This window comes from Dendrobates tinctorius, unplaced genomic scaffold (genome assembly GCF_039654945.1).
Source record: "Dendrobates tinctorius isolate UK_male_01 unplaced genomic scaffold, ASM3965494v1 ptg000331l, whole genome shotgun sequence".
NCBI lineage: Eukaryota > Metazoa > Chordata > Amphibia > Anura > Dendrobatidae > Dendrobates > Dendrobates tinctorius.
This window is the reverse complement of record NW_027361997.1, coordinates 3,496,030-3,502,029: the sequence shown is the minus strand read 5'-3', so window position 1 is coordinate 3,502,029 and position 6,000 is coordinate 3,496,030. Positions and strand designations below refer to the sequence as shown.

General features: G+C 43.9%; 1 long non-coding RNA gene across 1 annotated transcript in view; it reads left to right on the top strand.

Moving 5' to 3' along the window:
• Positions 1-221: 221 nt before the first annotated feature.
• Positions 222-6,000, top strand: part of LOC141074266 (uncharacterized) — a 53,762-nt gene continuing 47,983 nt past the window's right edge. Inside the window, exon 1 of the long non-coding RNA XR_012227168.1 lies at positions 222-282. This is a non-coding gene — a long non-coding RNA (uncharacterized lncRNA). The remainder of the gene's footprint in view (positions 283-6,000) is intronic.

Sequence of the window (6,000 nt, the reverse complement as noted above, 5' to 3'; positions counted from 1 at the left end):
ATTTTGTTAAATGGCAAAAATATGTTAGTTTCCTACAAGAAAACATTTCAAATCGAAATCTAAATATAGAAAAAGAGGCTAGGGGGATTTTAAAAATGACAAAATGGTTGTAATAAAAGCAGCTGGTAAGGGGGAAGGGGTTTTTATTAGATAAAAAAGATTATTATACTGAAATGAGCCGTTTCCTTGGTGATGCTGACACTTACAAGATGCTGAGGGCTAATCCTACTGGAGAATATTATATAGAGATCACTGTTCTCCTAGAAACAGATGGAAATAAAGGTATTTTGTCAGATATCTTAAAATTAATCAAGCTATTTAAACGCGATTATACTGAAGTTAATCATTTTATAGACCAGGCAACTACAACCCCAATTCCAAAAAAGATGGGACGCTGTGCAAATGTGAAGAAAACAAGATTGTAAGTATTTTGAAATCTTTTAATACCATATTTTATTCACAAGCGAACATAGGACACATATCACTTGGACAATTTATCATTTCATTTGAAAAAATTATCTACTGTATTTTTCGGACTATAACACATCGGACAATAAGATGCACCTAGGATTTAGAGGAGGCAATTAGAAAAAAAATGAAGCAAAAATTGTGGTAAATTCTGTACTAATATCCTCTATCCTGGTATATATGGTCCCCTCATCCCAATTCTGTTATGTATCCCCCCCTCATCCCTATCCTGGTATACATGACCTCCTCATCCCTGTCCTGGTATGTATGCCCCCCTCATCCCTATCCTGGTATACATGACCTCCTCATTCCTGTCCTGATATGCATGGCCTCCTCATCCCCACCCAGCTATGCATGGCCCCCTCATCTCTACCCTGGTATGCATGGCCCCCTCATCCCTATCCTGGTATGCATGGACCCCTCATCCCTATCCTGATATGCATGGCCCCCTCTTCCCTATCCTGGTATGCAGGGCCTCCATCTCTGTCCTGTTATGCATAGCCCCATCCTTATCCTGGTATTATTGTCCCCCATCCCCATCCTGGTATGCATGGCCCCCATCAGGAACACAATGCAAAAAACATAAACAATTATACTTACCTTCTTGCGCTCCCTTGCAGCGTCCTGTTCCGATGCCAGCAGCTGATTTCTGCTTGTAAGCAGCACATGGAAGTGAAGTCATGCACTGCTCACAAGCTGAGGACAGCTGCCAGAATACTTACTGCTCCCCATGCCTGGACTATGTGCATGGAGAGCAGTGAATATTCATTGCACTTTAATAGCGGGCACAGTGTTAGCCGCAGCCGCCAGCTTCCTGCAGCTGACGGGTGTTCGCATGTGTCTGCTACTAACGGGAATGAATATTCACTTCGTCCCATGCCTATGGGTGTGGAGAGCAGTGAATATTCATTCCCTTAAGTAACGGGCACACATGAACGCTTGGCAGCTGCAGGAAGCTGGCAGCTCAGGCTAACACTGTGCCTGCTATTAAGGTGCAATGAATATTCAAAGAGATTAAAGAGAAATTAATATTCATTGCTCTCCACTGGGTGTGGAATGCAGTGAATATTCATTTTTCTTTAGCAGCAGGCACAGGAGTTAGCCCGGGGCTCCAGGCTCCTGCCTCCTGTGACTCACTGCTCGGCTGCTGCCGCTCCACCAACTCCCCATCCACAGTCAGAGGACTATGCAGACTACATCTGGACAATAAAACGCATCTCCCATTTTTCTACACATTTTTGGAGGAAAAAAGTGTGTCTTATAGTCCAAAAATACAGATGTTTAGAAATTAATGACAGCAACACATCTCAAACAAGTTGGTACAGAGTTAACAAAATGCTGATAAAGTAAGTAGTGGTAATGAAATACAGCTTTAGAGCCCATTTTCAACTAGATGACGTGACTGTGTATAAAAAGAGCATTTTATTTAGAGAGGCAGAGTCTCTCAGAGTTCAGAGGTTCAATAATCTGTGAACAACTACATCCAAAAATTGTTGAACAATTTCAGAAAATTGTTCAATGTTATATTGCAAAGACATTGAATATTCCACCATCCAAGATTCAGATATTCTGGAATTTTCCAAGTGCACAAGGGACAAGGCTGATTGTCAGTTTTGGATACTCATGATCTACGGGTGTTCAAGTAGCACTTAATTAAAAACAGGCATCACTTGGTCATGCAAATCACCTGGCGACCACCTGCAGCTCAAGTCTATCCCCAACATCAGAGGCTCTAGTGAAAAAACAGGCGGTCGCTTAGTTACACCCCTCCTTACTCTTCCTGGCCCACAGCACAGTGGATCCACACCCACCAGCGTGACAAAGTTATACACTAACACAATCCAGAAGCATTGCCCTTCTGTAGGATCAAGCTCTTTTGTAAAGAGTTGAGGCAAAATGAAAAACTGATCTGTAATCGCATGAATCAAAATTTGAAACTCTTTAGGGAAACCAAAAATGTCATGTCCTGCAGACTAAAGAGGAGAGGGACCATCCAGCTTGTTATCCACACAAAGTCCAGAAGCCTGTATCACTGATGGTATGGGATTGTGCCTTTGGCAAGAGCAGCTCATACATCTTAAAAGGCACTGCCAATGCTGGGAATTATATAGAGGTTTTAGAACAACATGTAATCCCATCCAGACAGCATCTATTTCGGGGAAGGTCTTACATATTTCAGTGAGACAATGCTAAACCGTAATACTGCATCAATCACAACAGAATGGCTTCTCAGACTAAGAGTTTGGGTTATGAACTGACCACCTGCAGTACAGACCTTTCACCAATAGAAAATATTTGGTGCACTATGAAATAAAAAAATCAAAGGCCCAGGACTGTTGAACAGATAAAAACCTATATCAGACAGGAATGAGAAAACATTCCTCTCCCAAAACTCCAGCAATTGGTCTCCCTGTTTCCCAGTTTACTGAATGATGTAAAGAGGGTATGCTACATTTTGGGAGGGTATGCTTATTCCATTAAATAAGAAAATATAATTAATTGTGATCCAAATAATAGTTAAAAGTCTGCTAAAGAGCTAATTATAATCCAAGGAAATATGTTCTTTTAAACAGTCTGATAGTTATAATCCAGGTCAGGCTGTAAATGAGGTTTGACTTTTTACCAGGGTCCTTTTCCACTTATATAGCCTGTCATGAATTGCAGGGGGGATATATTTGGGCATCCCACCGCTGCCACCAATATGTCAGGAACCGGGGTGGTTTGGTTGCTCCTGGTTCTTCTCAGCAGGGATTTATGTATATCCCGCTTTCCAATTTCCAGTTTGGACTTTGCAGCTCTCCGGCACCCCCTTACCCTTGGGTCAGTCAGGGAACTGCACCTAGGATAAGTAGTCGCCGGACGGGCCACCTCACCGTGTACAGGCTAATGGGAAGACTGCAGTGAGGGAGGTGACTAACCCCGGTCCTAGCTCGGGATGTACACTTATCAAACTCCGTCCATCACTGCCAGGGTCTCCTCCTAAAGCCCAAAACACACTCTCTGCCGCCACCAGCTCCTATTCCTATGATTATTAACGGGTCAGGAGCCAACCCAATCAGTAGCGAATTTAGCCTCAGAGGACGTGAAGATACGTTATTGAGCAAAGAGAAACGAAGCTAATAATTTTGTAATTTACTCTAAAAAGTAGGCGGTGTTTACAAAAGGTAAAAAAATAAATTATAAAGGGAGACAATTGAAGTATGTACAAATGATTACAAAATAACAGGGATTAAAAGGAGAAAACACTTACAGTTGCTGAAGTCATTTCCTAGCAGACCATGCGGTGTGGGGGGAGGGGCGATACATCACAGTGCATCACAGAGCCTCTCTGTATCCGGGTTCCAGGGCAAAGACACTTGCAAAATGAGCCCCCACTATATTATCCCCCTGGTCTTGACATCACTGAAGGGGCTGAGTTATGGAAGTCCTCCTCTTTTCTCTAACACGTACTGAAAACTCCAAAGTATCATATCTCGGGGGGGAGGGATGTTATGAATGAGTCACCGTAGGAGGCAAAAACAGGAATACAAGCTAAGTCCAGAAAACCAGAGAAGTTGGCAACTATCAGATTGCAGACCCCTGAACCTATCAACACAACTAGCAGTAGCCGTGGGGGGTTCCTACGATGCCCTAGACCCCTCGATCACAGCCGGAGAATTAAATAGGCCTAAAGAAAGAAAAGGGGAAATCTAAACTGCCCCAGAGCAGACCCCAAAGCAATAGGCAGCCCCCAACATATAATGACGGTGAAGCAAGATGAAAACACTAACACAGACAGAAAGATAGACTGAGCAAAGACGGGGCCCAAAACTACCTAGATAGGAAAGGACAGGAAGGCTGCTGTCTGCAATCTGCCAAAACCCTATCAAAGACATAAGCCAACAAGCTGATATGAAAAAGGCCCTGAAGCAGCTAGGCTTCAAAAACTAAATCAGCACTCAGGTATTTTCAGAAGACAGAGCTAAAGGAATTCAGCACACCCCAGCAGGGAATGGCAGAAATCCAGAAAAACAAAGCAAAACAAAGTCAAAGCACAAAAGCAAAAAGCCGAGCAGCAAACTTAGCTTTAGCGGAGAAGGAATTCAGACTGGTCTCCAAGGATCCCACAGAGAAATCACCTGCAGGGCAGAAAGGCGTTGGCAGCCTTATATCCAGTCAGTAACTCCACTCAGCCAGTCATCATCATCAGCCTCAGGTGTTTGGTAATCAGGCTCACTACCTTTCTTTACCAGAAGAGGGAGTTCCTCGGGCCTCAGTAGTGAAGGGGAAAATGAACTCACAACAGTACCTCCCCCTTGAGGAGGGGTCACCGAACCCTCAACTACGCCACCAGGGCGATCAGGGTGAGCCCGATGAAAGGCACGCACCAATCTTTTGGCATGAATATCAGAGGCAAAGACCCAGGAATTATCCTCCTGACCATAACCCTTCCACTTAACCAAATACTGGAGTCTCCGTCTAGCCAGACGGGAATCCAGTACTTTCTCTACCTCATATTCCATGTTACCTTCAACCAATACAGGGTCTGGAGGTGCCACCCCCGGAACAACAGGTTCAACAAACCTCTTCAACAAAGATTTATGGAACACATTATGGATTTTAAATGTGACAGGAAGAGCCAAACGAAAAGAGACCGGATTAATAATCTCCACAATCTTGTAAGGTCCAATAAATCTAGGCTTAAACTTAGGAGAAGCCACCTTCATAGCAATATTTTTTGATGATAACCACACCATATCACCAACCTTAAACTGGGGACCAATGGTCCTATGTCGGTTGGAAAACCGCTGGGCCTTTTCCTGGGAGAGAGATAACTTATCCACCACTTGGTCCCAGATCTGGTGCATTCTCTCCACCACAGTGTCAACACCTGGGCAGGCAGAGGGCTCCACCTGCCCTGAAGAAAATCGAGGATGAAACCCAAAGTTACAAAAAAAAGGTGACATCAAAGTGGCAGAACTAGCTCTATTATTTAAAGCAAATTCGGCCAAGGGCAAAAATGAAACCCAATCATCCTGATCAACAGAAATAAAACATCTCAAATTTGACTCCAAGGTCTGGTTTGTTCTCTCTGTCTGCCCATTGGTCTGAGGGTGAAAAGCAGAGGAGAAGGACAACTGAATTCCCAGCCTGGAACAGAAAGTTCTCCAAAATCTAGACACAAACTGGACTCCTCTGTCAGATACAATGTTCTCAGGAATCCCGTGCAAACGAACCACCTGTTGTAAAAACAGGGGCACCAACTCAGAGGAAGACGGCAACTTAGGGAGTGGTACAACATGAACCATCTTAGAGAACCTATCACAAATCATCCAAATAACAGTCATCCTTTGAGAGACAGGCATATCAGAGATGAAATCCATTGAAATATGGGTCCATGGCCTCTTGGGGACAGGCAAAGGCATCAACAACCCACTAGAGCGAGAACACGATTTAGACCGGGAGCAAGTCCCACAGGACTGCACAAAATTCCTGACATCACGAGACAAGGAGGGCCACCAAAAAAACCGACTCACCAGATCTCTAGTACCA